Source organism: Pholcus phalangioides, unplaced genomic scaffold, assembly GCF_987345545.1.
Source record: "Pholcus phalangioides strain wild (caught in Gottingen) unplaced genomic scaffold, Ppha-v1.0 ptg000008l_1, whole genome shotgun sequence".
NCBI lineage: Eukaryota > Metazoa > Arthropoda > Arachnida > Araneae > Pholcidae > Pholcus > Pholcus phalangioides.
The window spans coordinates 25,345,918-25,366,142 of record NW_028301601.1 but is presented as its reverse complement, the minus strand read 5'-3'; the positions used below and the strand labels follow the sequence as shown (position 1 = coordinate 25,366,142).

Genomic DNA, 20,225 nt, shown 5'->3' with positions numbered 1-20,225 from the left:
TTAAATATTGGAAAAATATAAGACCAATACCTGAGTACCCGCAGCAGTGTTGTCTTGACGCATGGGCCAACCCGGGCACGGCCTTTATGCCCCAAGTACAGATGGGCCTCACGAAAATTCAGTCTGGTTGAAATTTCCGAGATTAAGAATAACGTAAATTAGGTAGGCAGGTATTTTTAACTAAGTAGGGCCTCGAAAAAAAATCACTTTGGCCAGAGGCCCATAATTCTCTTGACACGACGAGCCCCGTTAGCCTCTCCTGTGTGTGTGGGGGGGGGTGAAGCATGGTCTTAACAGCATCATCAGCTTTAGGGAAAGTAGGGTCCCTGGGCACGTCTCTTAATCAGATTTGAGGTGGCAGCTACCCCAATTAAAAATATTTTTTTCATACAGTATATTTTATTTTGTTTTGCATATGTCTCGTTAACATGAGGCTGCCTAACCACCAGTTATCCAGTGAGCCTGTGCTGCTCTTAATATGCTATTTATTGCCATAAAACATTATGCCAGATCTTATCGTATCATTTAACTGAGGTCCCCGCATGGCTCTTACGGAGATGGGGTTTGCTGGGCTCCCGTAAAGAACCTAACAAGGGGAGAGGCACCAAAGATCTCAGCCTAGGGGGCCTACTGAAGGATGTGTGGGCTATGGGTCTCCGTGCCATGCCCGATTGAGCTCATGGTTGGGACTCACGAGGTTGGAGCCCTGTCATCATATTGGGAAACATAGGGCCTATTCACGAATCAAGAGCTTTGATTAAAATCATCACCAGAATAAGAGCTCCCATACAAGAACTGTGACATATGCTTTAACAGAAATAATCATGACGCTAATCATTGAATCATAGGGTGTTCATCTGAGCTGTCGGTGAATATCGTGGTTATTCACCAATATAATGGTTTAAAAGAGCATTATGTCCCCCACAAGGAAAGGGCTGGCAGGGCTCTAGCACGGGGGACCGGAAACAAATATCATTACTATTTTTTATTTTAAACTATAAATTCACTATATAGGGGGCCTCACTAAAGATCTCATTTGGGGGGGGGGGGGCGCTGGCTCTGAGGCGAGAATTATGAATACCGAGATGCCCGCGGGGAAATGAAAATCTTTATTCCTACATGAAATGTGCCCTCTAATTTAGTTTCCTTGCAGATGGGGTACATAGTCTTTTATTTCACCTGCACTAACCTGTTTCTCTGCTCACTGAATTTCGATATCAGTGCAAAAAATGACAATATAGAGGGAATTTTTTTTCTGCGCAGCAAAAAGAAAACTGTGCACACGGAAGCATTCTGAGCCTCTAAACGTCCATATTTTGTAAACACATTTAACCATAAAAAGAAATGGTGCCTTTCTTAGTTACTTTTGTCCGTAACCAACTAACGGGTAAAAATAAAATTTTGTCAGCCAAAATATGCCTTTTTTTGCAAATACAAGGATGCAGTACAGGATGTAATATGTATATTGAGAAACGTATCATTATACTGGAAACCCTTCTGCCACCTATAAAATAAAAGACACAACTCTTTATTCGATTAAAACTGGTGACTGGATTTTGATAAATATTTTTGAGCAATAAGGTAGATTGAATTACCCAATTTGGTGAAAAACTTTAACAGTTGATGTTTGTGCGTAATAGAATAACGTTATTAACACTTGCAAATGTATCACAGGTGACTGACAGAATTGAAGTGAAAATTCCAGAATTCTGGAAATCCAGAGTTAATGGAGGAAATACAGTAATTTCAGAACTGTGTGAAAGCGTTTGATAAAAATTCACCGTGAGTGCTTGGCCCTGTCAAAGCGCGGGCCGCGGTGTGACCACAACTGTTGCACACCCTTAAGGGTGGCTCTGTTCATGATGCTCTCTCTCTCTCTCTGCACTTGAAAGTTCCCGGGCAGTGCCCGGATGGACCTATGCGTTAAAATACGGCACTGCCCGGATAGACCTATGCGTTAAAATACGGCACTGCCCGGATAGACCTATGCGTTAAAATACGGCACTGCCCGGATAGACCTATGCGTTAAAATACGGCACTGCGTGGATCTCCACTCCAAGTTTGAGTGTCTATTAGGGATTAATGACCATAATAAACACACGAACTTCCCTTCCGAGCTATGATAAACAACTTGGCGAGAAATTTGGCGATAAATTCCAATCGTGTGTCAATTCGAGATATTCGACGCGCGCGCGCGCGCTCGTAAACGCGATGTGATGTTTCTTTGAAACACATTTCAAGTGCGGTTTCGGTGTGTTTCGTGCGTGCGTCGCGTCATGAGATTTGTTTTTATTTTAATTGTGTGCGTGCGAATAATCAAATGAAAAACAATCGCTGTGAAGACAATTACAAATGTTCAATCGAAGCAATATCAGCTGTTGGATAAAATTGTATATTTTTTCGTGAATTTAATTGCCATCATTCATTTGAGGGAAGGAGAAAAAAAAAAAAAGAACGATTACGCCACTGACAAAAGAATCGCCCGGAAAAGGATCATAATAATATCACGGATTTTGCTGAAACAAGGTAAGACAATCATTGATTATTATTTATTTTTGAATATTTATGATATTCATTGTCTTCAAAATATTTAATTGCGCCATTGAGAAACTTATTAAAAAAATTGTAAAAGCGTATTTACTACGGAAACACGTGAATTCGATTGTTTTTTTAGAAATTTTCTCATAGTTTTTGATTTGAAATTATGGTGCATGGGCTCATTGCGGCCTTCAACTATTTCGATTATGGTTCCCATAAATCAAGGGTGCTCAACCTTGAGGAGAGAGCGGGCCATTTCATTGATTTGAAAACGTGTCGCGCGCCACTTGAGTGATCTCTGAATGTGTCGCGGGCCACTTGAGTGATCTCTGAATGTGTCGCGTGCCACTAAAGTGATCTATAAATTACCACGGGCCACTTCCGTGATTTGGGAATGTGCCGCGGGCCAGGGCCGTCTTAAGAGCATCATGGACCCCCCGGCCCAAATGATTTTTACTCCCTGGAAAATTCTCGAAAAATTCAACTACTCGTTTTTCTGAGGCCCCTCTTTTCTTGAGGCCCCCGGATCATGGGTTAAGACGGCACTGCCGCGGGCCACTTGAGTGATGTAGAATTATACCCATGGGCCTCTAAACTGCATCGCAGGTCACTCAATGATCTATATATGTGTCGCGAGTCACTTTAGTCATCTGAAAATGTGTCGCGAGTCACTTTAGTCATCTGAAAATGAGTCGCGAGTCACTTTAGTCATCTGAAAATGTGTCGCGAGTCACTTTAGTCACCTGAAAATGTGTCACGTGCCACTTGAGGGATGTTGGATTGTACTACGAAACGTTTAAATGTTTCGGAGCTATATCACGGGTCACTTAATGGTCTGTAAATTGGCTGCGGGTCACTTAAATGATGTGGAACTGCACCGCAGGTCACTTAAGTAGATCTGTAAATGTGTTGCGGGTCACTTAAGTCATCAGCAAATGTGCGCCACCCACGTCATTTTTAAAAAATTGCTTTTGAGGTAGCGGGCCACATCAGATGACTCCGAGGGCCACGGGTTGGGCATATATATGATAGGGTCCCAAGATGTCATTTTTGTACTGAAAATTTACTGGAGAACAAATTTACACTCAAGTACCTGTGAAAATCCTAATCTATGACATCGCTCCCGTTCGAGACATGGCCTCACCAGGGCAGGGCTAACAACCCTCTAGACTGGGACGATTCTTGTAATTTTTTTTTTTTTTCACATTATAAATTCACTATACAGTGGCCAGTCAAAGATTCCAGTCAAAGAACCCCGTTACAGGTCATGGTTTAAGATTCCTGATGGGTCCCCAGAAAAAAAACAAAACTAACGGGGCAAAAGTGCCCCGTCTAGATATTGATTTTTGTGTGTATATATATATACATATATATATTTTGTGGGCACCTGCATATTTGGACGATGGGACCGACTCAACGTTGATGTGGCAGTGGTGGGTCCTATGCCCTCTTCCAAGGATGGGCTGAGGCTCTAGCCCAAAGGCCCAGAATGATTCTCATAATTTTTTTTTGTTTTTCACACTATAAACGCACTCGTGAAAGATCTGATCACGCGGGGCCACGCCAAATATTTTAACCTGGGGGCAGTGTTGGTTCCCATGAAAAATACTTGCGGATTCTTGTACAGGGATCAAACTATTTTTATCCCCATTTTTATACGATTAATTTATGAGGAAACAATTAATTTGGGAAAGTTCCTGGAGTACGGGGAAAATCCTGGCCTATATGGAACTACTCTGGTTTGGGGGGGGGGGGAGAGGCGTCGACACACACACACACAACACACGAGAAAAACATCGGTGGGGCGCAGTAGCGTACGCAGGATTTTCTCGGGAGGGTTCTTCTTTTATTGCAAAAATACCCCATAATCCCGGCTCGAGGAGAGGGGTCCCCCTTTGAGTACCTATGTAGCAGTGTTTCTGAACCTTTTTTCCCTGTGGCCCTCTTTGAACCATATTTTTTTTCTCGTGGCTCCCCTGCCTTACCCAGAGTCTTCGACCCTCATCTAGAAGCAAGATCCTTTACACGTATTGAGTTGATTTTTTCAGTGGATTTATACTGAACGAAAATTTTGCAAATAAGATTGGCCGCTCGTCTGAGTTCTATTCAGGGCCGTCTCAACATCATGGGCGCCTTAGGCAAAGTGATGCTATGGTAGTCCCATACCCAGCTGGAAATAAACAGCCTACATATTTCCTACTTATTTTCAAAATTTATTGTACTATACAAAATATCATAAGGTGGCGTCACCTATGGACATGAGACCCCCGGGCATGATCCCTCACAAGAGTGTTACTGACAGAGCTGCAGCCCGGGGCCTGATATGGTTTTCATAATTTTTTTGTTTTTCACACTATAAATTTAATATAGAGGAGGGGATCTGTGAAAAATGTAGCCGGGGGCCTGCGAAAAACCCCATCCTAGGGAATCTGCTGCAAAATATAGGCGGTGAAGGCCCCTGGTGGGTCCATGCCCTAAGACGGCCCTGGTTTTATGGGTGGGTTTTGTTGGATTCTGTAAGTGTATAGTCACTAATATAAAAGCGTTATTTCTTCACACCTTAATTTTTCTTCTCATGTCTCTGCAGCCCTCCAGACTACCTATCATGGCCCCTTTCTCCATTTTCTTCCGTGGCCCCCTTGAAGTATCCCAGTACCACTGGGGGGGGGGGGGCATATGACCCCCGGTTGAGAACCACTGCTCTATAGTATACCCATAGGGCAAGAGTTGCCGTAGACGTCTTGTGTATAAGGTGATCCAAGGCGAACTTCGGGGCAGTGGTGTCAAACATAATTTATGCCTTATTTGGAGGGGGGGGGGCCTCAGCCCTCATCACAAAAATTTCTGGAGGGAAACGCTAAAGTACCCTAAGCACCCACATTTTTATGCCAATTCTGAGCACCCTGATTAAGAGCAGCCCCCATAAAATAAAAAAATCCGGGCTCTTGCCCAGGGATCAAATTTTTTTTGCACGTTTTACACTACAAATTTACTAACCGATCTATTTTACCGGGGCGGGGGGATAATCCTGGTGGCCTAGGGAAAATTCTGACCCATAGGCCTACTGTACGACGTAAGAAACTTGATAACTCTTATACAAAGCTGAAGGTTGGCTCTGGCTACAAGATAGAACTTTTTTGCAATAAGTTTACTGAAAAATTCTCGTTTTAAAGGTGGCCCTCAAAAATTTTTTTTCTTGACGTGGCCCAATGAAAATTTTGACCTATAGGCCTGCCCTGCTCCAAGATGGGGAGGGGCATCATAAAAAAATGATTAAATATCAGTTATCAAGTTCAAATATCGTATTTTTACGCATGCATTTTTTAAAATTTCGGGAGGATCCATTCAGTTAACAGAAGGTCTTGACGCATTCACAGAGAGGGTGGTCGAACCCCTCGATGTGGGACTACCTGCGGTATTAATCTTTTTCTGTGGCCATGTCACGTTTCTGTTACACCCTTGTGTCAGGAAAGTTTCTGACAAGGACGAACCGGGTATCGAACTCGTGACACCTCCGAACACCCTTCGGTACTTAAGGCGAGTATCTTATCGACCTGGGCTACCTCGCCCAAAACCATTAAATAAAAGAGTATATCATAGTTTATGATGACCATTAATAGTCGGCTCCCAAAATATGATGTTCGTACCCACGGGTCCTCAGGGCTTTCACATAGAGGATGATGATAGGGTTCTATGTTTATACTTTTTACCTTTTTAAATATATAGATACATCGTATAGAGGAGACCGTTTAGACTGGTGATGGGCAAATTACGACCGTGGGTCAGATGTGGCCCAACAAGGGGGTTCCATCTAACCCGCCGGTGGTGTTCCGGTAGAAGCGTATTCTTCCAGGAAAGCCCAGCCACAAGGTAATCCGCTTATATCCCGCAAGGGACATAGCGGGGGCCATGTTTGGTGTTGTGGTAGAAACGTATCACTTCACACAACACAATAAGTTCCTGACCACAACACAATAATAGTCTGACCATATTTCCTTCATAAAAATACGGGAAACAGAAATCCGGATCTATACGTGTACACAAATGATCTCCAAAAAATTATCAAATGCAAGTTAAGTTGCTGATTATAGCCAAAAAAATAATCAAAGGCAAGTGAAGTTGCCAACCATTGCTAAAATTGCTGAAAAATCGCCAATGGCTTGAACTAGGAAACCTCTGCAAGACGCAGTGAATGTGGAAATTTTTGTAATTCACTAAACAAAACGTATATGTGAGATGAATATTTTTATATACCACTGTTTTAGACCATAGTTTCCCAAACTTTTTGTTCCATCACCCGCTTCTTCAGAATTTTTTTTCTCTCGTTGCCCCCCCCCCCACCCCCCTCACGGCTCACGTGAATTCATAGGATCCTATGTTATACTTGTATCTTCTATCGCCCTCCTGGACCAATTCATCGCCCACTTAGGAAACATTAGTGTAGACCCACCAACAGATCCTTTCCTATGAGCCTCGCTGCATATTGTGGGACTCTTTCGGGGTTATCACTTCCAAGCAAAAAGGCGTACTCACAGGGAATGAGGACATGGGGGACCTATGTCCCCCAAGATGGTAGAAAGCTTAAAACATTTTTGCAGAAGCAATTAAAATTCTCTGTTAACTTAAAACAGTTTTTGAAGGTAAGTAAGCCCAAAATATCTCGGGGAAGAGATTCCCCCGGTTTCCCGGGCCTTCCTCGCATTTGGTGTCCTGCGTACGCTTCTGCCGAGGGAGTGTGGGAGGGGAATCTACTTGAACTTTTTTTTAAACTTGACTTTGGGTCTATACGCCAATGATGACCGTTCTGTCCTTCAGGGACTCTCCAACGGACGTTTCTAAAAATTACCTCTTACCATGAAATCATCGCGTTGTCTGAGAATTATTGCTTCTTCCCGGTAGGACGAAGTCCATCGCGTCGTCATTTGCTATCTGTCTTCCGTTTATATTACTCTTACGTCAATTTATTTTAATACTCGAAAAAATGATAAGGGTCTAGTGGATACGCGTAATGTCGAATCGCGGATACAATTTCGAGATACCCGCTCGGATCTTCTTGCGTCAGAAATTATTCAGAAAAACCAGGGGTACTCAACCTTTTCAGTCCGCGGACAACATATGGGTCATCTCTGCTGCTTGCGGCCCAGAAACTTCTACACAGAGTGCATTCGAAAAACGGAGGAAAAGTTTGGGGGGGGGGGGGTATAGCATTAATTGCGGGTAAAACGGTTTTCCCGCATTTAACGCTGTTTTTCCCCCTAAACTTTCCTCCGTTTCTCGAATTCTAATATCTTAGCAAATATTGCACTTAAAAACGTTTTTTTTTTTTTCGTTTACATAGAGACAGGGGGCAACAACTTTGTAATTGGGTTCTTGAGCGCCCGTATGTCCAGAGCGTCCGTATAAAAAGTTAAAATTTTTATTTTAATAACTATACAACCCCTTGAAACATGAATCACATATCTGAGGTCTACACGTCAGTTGGGAACTTTTTCGAATTGGTGAAATATGCCCCTAGGATCAATGGTTCGCATGTAAAATACAATACGCCCTATTACCTATTCACCCTGTGTATATGATGACCATATGACCTATATTTTACTGGTCATAAAATATAGGTCCCGTAATTTTGACAGTCCAATGGTTTTTAAATTGCTCCGTTTTTTCCAATACTTTCAACGAGGCTTACTAGAACTTTTGAAATCAAGAACCGAGACCATTTTCATGACTTATAAATTGTGTTAATTATGATAATTAGTCATAAATATATTCATCTCACATATTTGTAAAAAATATACGTTTTTTGGTGAAATTCACTTTTACCAATTGCCACTTGCTGTAGCCCCCCATCTCTCGATTTTCAGCAATTTTAGGTATAGTTGTCAACTTTATTTGAATTTGGCACTTTTGGCAGTAATGTACAACTACTTTACTTGCGTTTAACAATTTTTTGATTGAAATTTTCAACTTTATTTTGTTTTTGACGTCTCTACGACAAGTTTGAAAATTTCAATTTTCACGGAGACTCATCACGTACCCATCGGGTACGCGAATCACAAGTTGCAACCATTGTAACTTGAAGCAATATTTTTATCTGATTACACTCAATGCAGCCGCTTCGGTCAAACATTTCTAAATCGAAGGCAACCCCGATAGATATAGGGCGGCTTATACGAGGGTGTCAGGGGAGTGCGGTGCAGCGGGTTAAAAATTTCGAATAGTAAAAATTCACATGCCATTAAGCTTTTGAGCCATACTTGATGACAGATATTGAGAAAAGTTGAGTAACACCAGAAATAAGAACGTTCTAACGCACAAGGGGCAAATGTGAGCTTTGGTGCTGTGACACAGTAATTTTTCCGGAACAGTTAAATATATGTAAGGAAAAATTCAGCTTCTAGCTAGAAGTGTATTTGCAGGGGTGCTGCTCTGCATGCGCTATAGCCTAGAGCAGTGATTCCAACGTGGGCGTTAACGCCCCCTAGGGGGGCGACCGAATGTTCCAGGGGAGCGGTAGAAGCTACGAGTATAACATAGGATTCGATGGGTTAGATTGCGTTGGGGAGGGGGGCTGTGGGAGAAAAAAAATTCTGAAGAAGGGGGCGATGGGGGGGGGGAACAAAAAAAAGTTGAGAAACTATGGCCTAGAGCGAAATGTTTAGAGGGCCGGCAAATTTTATTCATTGATGGCCAAGAATATGAATTTAAAACAGTTTTTCCCAAAGTGGACGATGGAATGGTTCAAGGGGGCGATAGAACCTACGGATTTATCATAGGATCCTATGGGTTTACTTGAGGTGGGGGGCGATGGGAGAAAATTTTTTTGAGGAAGGGGGCGATGGAACAAAAAGTTTGGGAAATTATGATTTAGAACGAAAGAAGGACGACAAAATTCGAATAGCTTGCAGGTGGCAGAGCGTTTCACTTGTCCAGTCTCTGGAGCACCAGCTGAAAACGCCTTTTGAAATAAATTTCTCAATGAAAGTCGTCTCACTGCATTTGCTTTTCGCATGACAGGTGTAAGTAATAATCAGGGGTGGCTCTTAAACCGTGCGACCCCACAGGGCGTTAAATCTGAGTTGATTGGATAATTGAAAGCTGTGTTGACCAAAAAAAAAAAAAAAACGCGGGCAGAGAACCCCAAAAATAGGTTCGCACGGGTACAAAGTTTTCCTCGAGCCACCAGTAGTAATAATGGCTGATCAATAATAGCTGTGATGGGAATTAAGTTATCTAGGGCATCCATAATTAAAAGACCCTGTTTTAAAGTGGCCTACAGGCGAAACCAATCATCAGAAAATTATGAAATGTTGTGGAGGACTCCATGAATTGATGGGAATTTGTTTCGGGGGTATTAGTTGCACATGTCACCACCAGAGGGCGTTTTATTAAGAAATGACACATTTAGGCAAACGTTTACAATTTTAACAATTGTTAAACACTTTTACAATTGTTACTGAAACAAAACATGTTCTACATGATGGTCATCATTTTCGGATACCATGTGAAATTGCAATATAGCAAGCATGTTCCACAACTGACTGAAATGTGCGCGGGGAAATGTTCACGTGAAATTTGCGACCCAGTAAAAAAATTGCAAGTGTGCTTACCACCAAGAACTTAAAGGTTGAGAATCACTACTATACAATATTAGTACCTATGGCGGGACCATAGGGGGAAGAGCTGTCATGGCTTCAGAACAGATTATTTACCCAGGGCTGCAATTAGATACTTTTTTAACAGGGACAAGTATTTATTTAGCCTTTTCCTGTGTAATTTTGAATAAGTGGTTAAAGCAGGAGTGTTCAACACATGGCCCGCCATTCGGATGAGTGATGAGCATATGATTAGTATAGTGGCCCATAGTCTTTATTAGTTAAATGTGGCCCACGCTGTGTCTAGGGTTGCAGGCGTTTGGGTCAAAGGAGGAATTTAGCACCTGCTCTGGTCCAGTGCCTAGGACATCAGCTCCGATTCCCTGTCTTGGACAGACTTTTAAGCTATTATACTTTGTCAAGAAGAAAAAGTCGAAATGTGTGATCAACTTTCTCCCCCCCCCCTCCGTTTTGCGGCCCTTAAAATTCAACGGCCCCGTGCGGCCCTGCTCGCGGTCGTCTTTTGGCACTACCACTCACCCTTTCTTCATCAAGTGAAAGCGGTGTCAGTAATCATTCCGACAAGAACTAAGCGGATTCCAAACACGTGAAACCTCTGAATGACATTAGGTCTTATCAATCTTGGGTAGAACGGTGGTAAAACATTGTCCTCTCTCTCAATCATCAAATCTCACTTCACAGAATTTCCATTTAGAATATACAGTATTTATTCACACTCATACGTACATAGATTCGGCCAATCTCATAAAGTGACTGTCACTGGACAGTTGGAAAAAGATTTAAAACACTATCTACTTGAAGAATTTGTTTTTACCCTTACAGGGAACGGTGTTTATGGGTGTCATCAAGAAAAAAGGTACAGAATTCGTGCCTCGAATTAAGGCGCGAGTCCTTCAAGGTCCTTCAAGTACTACGAGCCTAGCATATAAGAGGAACCGCATTATCTTTGCAGCCGAATGAGGCCTCATAAACATTTGCTATTGGATTAATTACGAAGAAAGGCTTCAGTCATAAATTTTCAGGTGTTTTAACACTTATAAAGAGGTGCGCGTTAACTCTACCCCCCCCCCCCACTCTTTTTTTTTGGGTGAATGACAAAAAGAGTCCTCGAGGAATGACTCCAATGGCGACGACTTGTCGGTGTTGGAAAAGGAACAGAGTTGTTGGTCTGCAACGAGTCATACCAGTTTCCGAGCGATCAATTAAAACACGTGCTGCATACCAATGCGATGCGATTTTTGTTACGTCTTTGGTGCCGGTGCGAGCTATGCTAAATCGCCAAAACTATTGGTTCCCCCCCCCCCCCTTTCTATGTTGTGTAAGTAAAAAGACCGGTGTTGAAAGGGGTCAACCTTGTCCGGCCATTTAGCAAGGTCATTCATGGGTATGACAATAAAAAAAAAGAAAAGAAATGAGATTATTTTGTAAATTACGACGATGATGATGATAATGGACTTGTTTTCTTCCCCCACCCCCTTTTTTTCATTATTCTGGGTTTTGGCGCCTATGAAATGGACTTCACGTGGTGTGTGTCATGTACTGTATGTTATTCTGCCCTACATTGTTTTTTTCATACGCATCACAGATCCGCAATTTCTCATCATCTCGAATCAAAATCTCATGTTTTGCATGTTTTTGACTAATGATGGTTAATTATGATGTGAGCCGATAGGTGGTATGAATCAGTGTGGATACAGTTCTTATTCACCTTCGGATATACTTATGGTACATAATAACTCGGAAATTTATACCACTGCTATGTGTCTGTATCTCATTCGAGTTTGCTTGTTTCAGTATTGTTGTATGGAGGTGCCTCTGATCATACGTCAAGTATGGTCATCCACCTTTAGTGTTCCTGCGGGCGGACTTCCCTCTTTCATTTTGTACAATAACACGCCTTAACTATTCCAAAACATGCAGGATCTTGTTCACTAAAGAATTCATTACTTGGTAAAGACTCACTGTCTTCAAGTCTCTAACCTCTGAGAGAACAAGCTCAGCATTGAAATCTCAGATTTGACGAACAGTCGCCCGAAAATCACCTTAAACGCTCTCAATCTCCAGAGAAATGCCAAAACAGGCCTCTAAGAATCATTTAAACAATCTTAAAGTAGGCCAAGAGTGCCGTGAAAATCACTCAAACAACCTCAGAATTTTGCATCAGTCCTGTCTTCCGAGAATTGCGTAAACTCCCGCAAAATTGACCGCTTAAGAATCGTTTGAACAGTTCCAGAATCAGCCAACATTCCTCTGAGAATCGTTTAAATCAAGGGTGTACAACCTCCGTCCCGAGAAAGATGTTGAAAAAAATCAATCCCCACAGTACGATAAGTGCACCAGTTTCCGAATATCTGGTCTGTGGACTAAAACACTAAACAGGTTGTGCACCCCCGGTTTAAAAAGTCTCAGAATTGGCCACCAGTCCTTCGAGAATTGCTCAAAAAATCACAGTATTGACAAGCAGCAGCCGCTTAATTACCGTTCTAAAAGTTTCAGAATTGGTAAACACTAGTCTTTTAATAATTTAAACAGCCTCAGAATTTGCGATCGTCTTAGAGTCGTTATAACAATTTCGGAATCAACAAACTGAGTCTAAGAATCGCTCAAACGATCTAAGGATTTGAGGACAATCGTCTAAGAATCACTTGAACGTCTGAGAACTCGCATACAATAATCGCTGAAAAAATTCCACAAGTCCTAATCACCTAAGAATTGTTTAGCAACGGAAAATTTAGCAAATAGTCACCTAAGATTCACCAAGACAATCTCAAACTCAAACAGTCGTCTCTAACAATCTTTCAAATAATTTCTTAATTGGTCAATAATCATCTCAGAGAATCGCTCAGATAGATCTCAGAATCAGCTATTGATCTCGGTGTAAAGAGTATGTTGGCTAGTAGTGTGTTTATCTGCAGTTATCATTGACGTCATTCACCTCACGTCATTAACTTCCGACGAGACGTACCATTTTAATGGGTCTCCAGAACAGTAACTACCGTTTTCCAAACTCTAGACTAGGCCTATAGACTATATCGAGAAATTTGTAAGTGTAGAGGTCTGAACACGAAATATCAACATTCCGGGGCAGGATATTCAAATAGTTTTTATACAGTTGAATATACAATCCTTGATCAAACTTCGGATTGCGCCTTTTGCGATATGATTTTATACAACTTTCTGTAACAGTTTATTATCAGTACCCGCTGCACCCACACTTTGACTTTCACTTGATTCATTTGATTTACATAATTTTAATTACGATGCTCTATATGTAATCTTTGACGTATCAATAAATTCTGGTTTTGCCGGAGATGCCCGGGTCCCCTCTGGGGGCCGAAGTGCTTACGTTGCTTCTTGCGGCAGTGCCTAGGTATCTCGCGGTTTCTCCAGTTGAATATACAGTCAAACTTGGTTTAAGTCACTGAGAAGAAGTTCCAATGATCCAATTAATCTATCCTGAGTAAAATGATCCGTAAAATGACTACAAATTACAACTTGATAATTATTATCAATTATTAAAGTTTTATCATCAGTTACGAAACTTTTTCCGAAATTTTAATAATGTTATAATTATAATAATCGATCTTAGCTATATTACATTATTCCACTGTTCTTGAATCATCATCATCATCACTGCAGAATTATTTTGACCATGCCCAAAGCCTGATTTACGGAAAAAGTTCATGATCTTCCGTTGTGAAATTGTTTCCCAAATTTCGCTCATCATTCTTATGCTGTCAAGGAAATAACATGTTAATGGAACTAAATAATGTTAATGGAACTTCCATTAACATATTATACAATTTGTGTATACTTTCCGATACATGCTATACTCTTAATGACGATAGAAAGATTCAAATTTTGAATGGTATATCTTGATCCCATAGGTTCAGCAACATAATCAGTATCAAGTGGTATACATTCTCGATGCACTCCAGCTGAATAATGTTAAAATGGTCATTAAATTATCAAAGAAAGAGTACAGGAAAAACAGAATTTTCTAACTTTGCTTTTCTCGACTAAATCTTTAGACTAATAAAAGTCTGATTTCTTGTAGTAGAATTTTTTTTAAATTTGCTCACACAAAATCGTGGTTTTTTCGCTCCAACTTCGAATTATCCAAAACATTCCAAAAAAATCGAACCAAATAAGAAATTTTAACGTTAGAAAACTCAGTGAGAGTTCGTAATAAGTAAGTTCTACTGTATTAGTTAACAAAACATTGTACAGTATCGGTTTCAGTTTCAAACAGTCTTGTCGGGTGTCACAATGGAAATGTCGCTATAGTAGGGGACGTCTTCGAAGAATTTTAACAGGGAAAACTTTTCTTTGTTAGAAAGGGAAGAATTGTTCAAGGAGAAACACATACTGGTACTCTAAAGAGAGTACCGTATTTCGCTTTTCAAAAGTTCTAAGCTTTCGTTATTACGCTTTGCTTACGGACGAAATTCATTGTAAACGAAGAATCTGCCAAATTGTAAAAAAAAACAAAAAAATCAATGTTATTGCGCCAGGAAACTGGAATTTTACGTGTTTTTACGCATGTAAGGAAAAAATAATGTCACACACACAGGAAAATTTTGAAACATCTTTCATCATGAAGCTTTCAATTATCGAGATAATATCAATGATCGGTCATTGTTTTCCTCGTGGATTCTAAAGAAAACTCCTGCATTTTTAAGTGTATATCTTTTCCCCTCCCCATGATCTTGAAGATTTCTATTATGTCGTCGTCACAACTTTCACGTAAGAAGCTATCATGATCTTATCTATGTCGTTTTCCATCTTTAAAGAATCTCCAGTTCAATCAAAAATCTTGAAAGAAATCTTGACACTCAAAACGTGTCTGATAAGCTTTTGTTTATCGGTTATTTTGGTATCGTGGTATATGAGCTATTTGACCCTATATAGCGCCGTGGTTTATCGGTTACTTTATGAATGCAACGAAATATTTAGTAACGGTACTTCCAGATGTAACGAGTACATGTATTGACTCATTACTTATTGGCCAACTGTCATTGTGTGTGTGTGGGGGAGGGGGGGTTATCAACAGTGTCGTCTTAACGCATGGGCCCACCCGGGCACGGCCCGGGGGCCTCAAGAGAAGAGGGGCCCCACAAAAATGAGATCTGGTTGAAATTTTCTAGAATTAACCAGGTGGGGACTCAGAAAAATCACTTGGCCCGGGGGCCCATGATGCTATTAAGACGGCCCTGGTTATCAATCGAGACTTAGGAGTCAAATTTTGGAACTGTGAGCCAACATTTTAATAACACATTACAGTACTGCGATTCATTCACAAACGACTTCAAACACATTAAAACACATATCAACAGATTAAAACACTGCTTATCGATGAAGAGTTGACAAACGTCTGTGAATTGCTCGAATAATCTCAGAATCAACAATAAAAGTCGTGGGAATCGCTCAAACAATCACTGAAATACCAAAAAATATATATATATCTAATAATTGCTCAAACAATATCCGAACTTTCAAAAAATCTCGCGAGAATCGCTCAATCTCCGAATTAGCAAACTGTAGTTCGAGAGTATTACTCAGAGTTTCAGAATCAGCAAAAATTCGTCTGGGAATCGCTGAAACAAATTTAGAATCAGCAAAAAGAAAAGTATTGTGAAAAAAGAATCACAACCAATGTCAGGATTACTAAATAAATGCTGAGAATAATTCAAATAGATTCAGAATTGGCAATGTAGAATTGCTCAATTAATCTCTAGAATTAGTAAACTGTCACCCAAGAGTTTCAGGATCGGCAAAAATTCACCTGAGAATCACTCAAACAAATTCAGAATTATGAAAAGAAGAGAAAAATCGTGTAAGAATCGCTCTCAAAAAGTCCCAAGATTACTAAACAGTAGCTTAGAATAACTCAAATAGTTTCAGAATTGGCAAACAGTCGTCTGTGCGAAAATGGCTCAAACAATCCCAGAAATACTAAACAGTCGTTTATTAATCACTCACAGGATCTCAGAATCGGCAAACAGTCGCTGTAGAATTGCTCAAACAATCTCAGAGTTAGCAAACAGTAGGCTGAGAATCGTTTAGATAGTATTATTGGGAAAGAGATTTTTTTTGGTTGTTAAATGCCAATACGAACCTGGAAAAAAAATTTAGCTGTCTCTTCCGGGCTGCGTGTTATAGAAAAAAAATTAAGGTTGTGTATAACTTTATCACACCGGGCAAGTGAGCCCGGTATGATAGAGGACCCGAGTTTGATTCTCGGTGTAGACAGCTATGTTTTCTTCCGTTCAAATTGGCATAACAACCAGAAAAATCTATTTTTCAATGTATTACGGCCCGAGAAAATAACATCGTGTCTCAATATCGGCCTTAGACGTCTTAGAATTAGCAAAAAAAAAAGTCGCGTGAGAATCGCTCAAAGAATCTCAGAATGAGCAAAAGGTGGTCTGAAGATTGCTCAAAGGATTTGTTTTATAAATTGCAAACAGTTATCTGATTCGTCCAATCTCAGAATTATCAAACAATCCTTTGAAAATATTCAAGTTCTGAGAATCACTAACCCTTTCAAACCCTGGTGCCACAAATGTGTGGGTTGCCTTTTCTCACGGTAGAATTTTTTTTCTTTATCACCTCACAAAGAGTTAAGCCCTGGCTGAAAGGATCGTGTAAGTTAGTTAAGTTAGAAATATAGTGAATATGAACTTTGGGAGCTCTCATCAGAGGGCAGCACTTGAAGTTGAACTCTAGGAGGTTTTTAAAATGGCTTCCAGGGAAAAGTGCCTCCGGGAAAAGTTATTTATTACATAAAATTTATCAATGAAGTTCTGGAAAAAATTGTATGCGAAGATTTATATACCCTGTATCATCTTGGCTGAAGAAACTTGAAGGAAGAAAATTATTTCTTCATAAAAAAATTGAAAAAATGAAGATTTGTTGACTATGTTTTAAATGCTTTTTCTGAGTATCAAAAATTTTTTAAAAAATTGGAAATTTCAAAAAATTAATGCTCGGATCTGAAAGAGCTAAAATGATCACCGAGATTTTGAATACTTCCTTATTCTAAGTTGTTCCGAATCCCAATTCCACTGTGAAACCTTCATTCCATTATAGTCAGTTAGTCTTGAGCTACTTTTTCCTCACATAGAACGTTATTCAGTTTTTATTTAATTGACTCTCTGTATCTCCAAGTGAACTTGAGGATAATTTATTACTAAAGCGACCTATCTAATTCTTAATAAACAACTATTGGCACCCGGTACCTTCAGATCCGAATTACTCTGTTGTCTCGCCGCTTTACCGGTCAACCACAATTCAATTATCAGGACTGCTACAAGAATGGAATTCGAAACCAGTATATAACTGTATCGAGGACGTGCCTTTTGTAGTGTATCGTAATCATTTACGGGTATGGAAAATTTTTCTACTCCATCAATATAAGGATGTCCATAGAGAACATAACTGTGACCTCACAAAGGTAATAATATCTGTGTATGTGTGTGTGTTTCTATGATTGTAATAATCCTGAGAAGTCCTTCCAGTTTTTTTGGCGTCTGGTTCCTTTGGTGCCACACAATAGGGCGGTGCGTAAGAAAATTCTTTTAGCACGGTCGTTTGCGGTAAATTGTAGCATTTCTTTATTTCAAAAGGGGTGTGTATTGTGAGTGACTTTTTCTTTTTTTGTCGATGGTGACACCAAAGCGGCGCCAAAAATCGACAAACAACGAGAGTGTGATGAATTCCCGAAGGACGTGATGTAAATGAACTGAAGAAAACAATTCGTCGCCAAAATGTCAGTTTTTCTCCTCATTTCTCCCATCATTTTAATTACATGTTGACAGCCATTAGCAGAAAGAATCTCAGTTTTCTGGTCTATTATTTGCCGTCATTATTGTTGTAGTAGTATCGATTATTTATCGATACGACAGTGGTTTCTTGTCTTGTCGCACGAGGAAAGGACGCGAGCGCTCGTAGAGACTAATTGTTTTTTCGCTATAACGAGGAAATGAAATAAGTTACGGTTTTTATGTAACGGGAATTTTCGTCCCAAGGTTTCTTAAGTGGAATTTTACGTCCAACGCTGAGTATTTTTCTCTCTCATGAATATTCGATCAATTATTCATGTGGTACTTAAACAGCAACAAACGAATATATCTGTCATTAGATCAGTTGCCTTACCTAATAAGTTTGCTTATAGAGCTGCCAAAAACTTGTCCGTTCATATTTCATCGAACAATGAGCACAAATTCAGAAAGTGATTTTCTCATCAATGTTCTCAAACTGGACACCCACCCTTATTGCTCTATAAAATGACCGAGGGAGTAATCTCTCTTGAAGAATCAAGATCTTTAGGGTCAATTAGTCGCTCTCTAGACCCAAACTTCAGTAGGAAGAGCGTTGCTATATCAAGACATTGTGAAGTGGAAGTTCTTCATAAATTACGGGAACCGTCAATTATGTCGTGTAGCGGCAACTCTTGGTACTTACAAGATCATTTTTTTCCTCGCGGTAATCAACTAACAACCATTATTATGTACATATATAAACCCGTGATTTTTATAGAATGAATCTGCTTGTATTCTAGAGAATATGCCAGCCTGAACTGCTATCGTCTTCAATCCGTTGCTCGTTACTACTACCACTCCTTAACCCTTTAAGCGGCACAGCATAAATCGCTAAATTCCCTTCAAAATACCATATCTTTATTAATGAAGTAGGCTTACTTCTCTCCGACTTTCAGCAGGTGATAACTAAGGGGTATAGTGATCCAGTGAGGAAATCAACTTTACAATACATATAGGCTTGTAAGTGCTGAAATAGGGTACTTCTAAAGAGACGAAATATCTCGTCAATGCCGCTTAAAGAGGTAACTATACGTGAACCTCGTAAATATCCCTCTAGGAATTGGACTCTTCTTCAAAAATACAGATCCTAATTATTTTTTTTTAACGAAATCGAAATCATTTTGAACAGTTCAGCTCCCGATCTTTGTGATGAAATCGGATTCTTCTTGAAGAATTCAGGTCCTCTGATTTTTAATAGACTTGGAGGAATCAACAATGATTTCGATTCTTTTCGAAGAATTCCGATTAAGAATTTTAAATGAAATTGGACTATCCTTGAATAATCCATATCTGGATTTTTTTTTTAAATGTAATTGCATTCTTCTTGAAAAAATCCGATTCTAATTGTTTTAATGGAATCGGACTTTCCCAGATGAATTCAGATTCTGACTTTGTTTTTAATGAAACAAGGCTCTTCTTGAAGAATTTAGATCCTGATTTTTATTTTGTATGCGGAATTGGACTCTTCTTGAAAAATTTATATCCCAATTCTTTTAATAGAATTGGACTCTTTTTGAAAAATACAGATAATATTTTTTTAAGGAAATTGAACTCATCTTGAAGAGTTCAAATCCCGATCCTCTTGATGAAATTGGACTCTTCTCGAAGAATTCGAATCCTCTGATTTTTTTAATGAACTTATAGGAATCAAGAAGAATTCTGATTTCTTTTCGAAGAATTAAGATTCTGATTTTTTTTAAATGGCATTGGATTATTCTAGAAAAATCCAGATCTGGATTTTTTGAAATGTAATTAAACTCCGCGTAAGAAAAACTCCGGTTCTAATTTTTTTTAATGGAATCGGACTCTTCTTAAAGAATTCTGATTTTTTAAATGGAATTATAGACTCTTGAAGAATTCAGATCATGATTTTTCTGATGAAATTACGAGTGTACAGAAATTATGAACACGTCAACTTAAACTGCTGTCATCTTCAATCCGTTGCTCACTTCTATTTCCTCTGGGGAATTTCTGGCGAAACGGTACTAGCCGGAACGTGTGTTCCAAGTATTTGTGTGGCTCTAACCTACTTATGTTGCCAGAGATATGTATGGTTTTGTTATATTGCTGCTGCCATCTGTCTTTTCCATGTTTCAAAGTGAAAACGGAAAATGCTTGTAATTGTAATTTTATGTAAGTATCGTGTTGAAGGTCTTCCTGATCTCGGCGGAGGTATTTTACCGAATGGGGAACCACTTCGCATTCATACCTCGAAGTTGGAAAATCGCATAAAACTAACTTCAGCCGGCCA

The 20,225-nt window shown here is 39.8% G+C and overlaps 1 protein-coding gene across 1 annotated transcript in view; it reads left to right on the top strand.

The window, feature by feature from the left end:
• Positions 1-2,230: 2,230 nt before the first annotated feature.
• The window catches only part of LOC149084081 (cytokine receptor-like), a 98,885-nt gene continuing 80,890 nt past the window's right edge, over positions 2,231-20,225 (top strand). The window contains exon 1 of the mRNA XM_089234432.1: positions 2,231-2,526. The gene's annotated coding sequence lies outside the window, so the exon portion shown is untranslated. The remainder of the gene's footprint in view (positions 2,527-20,225) is intronic.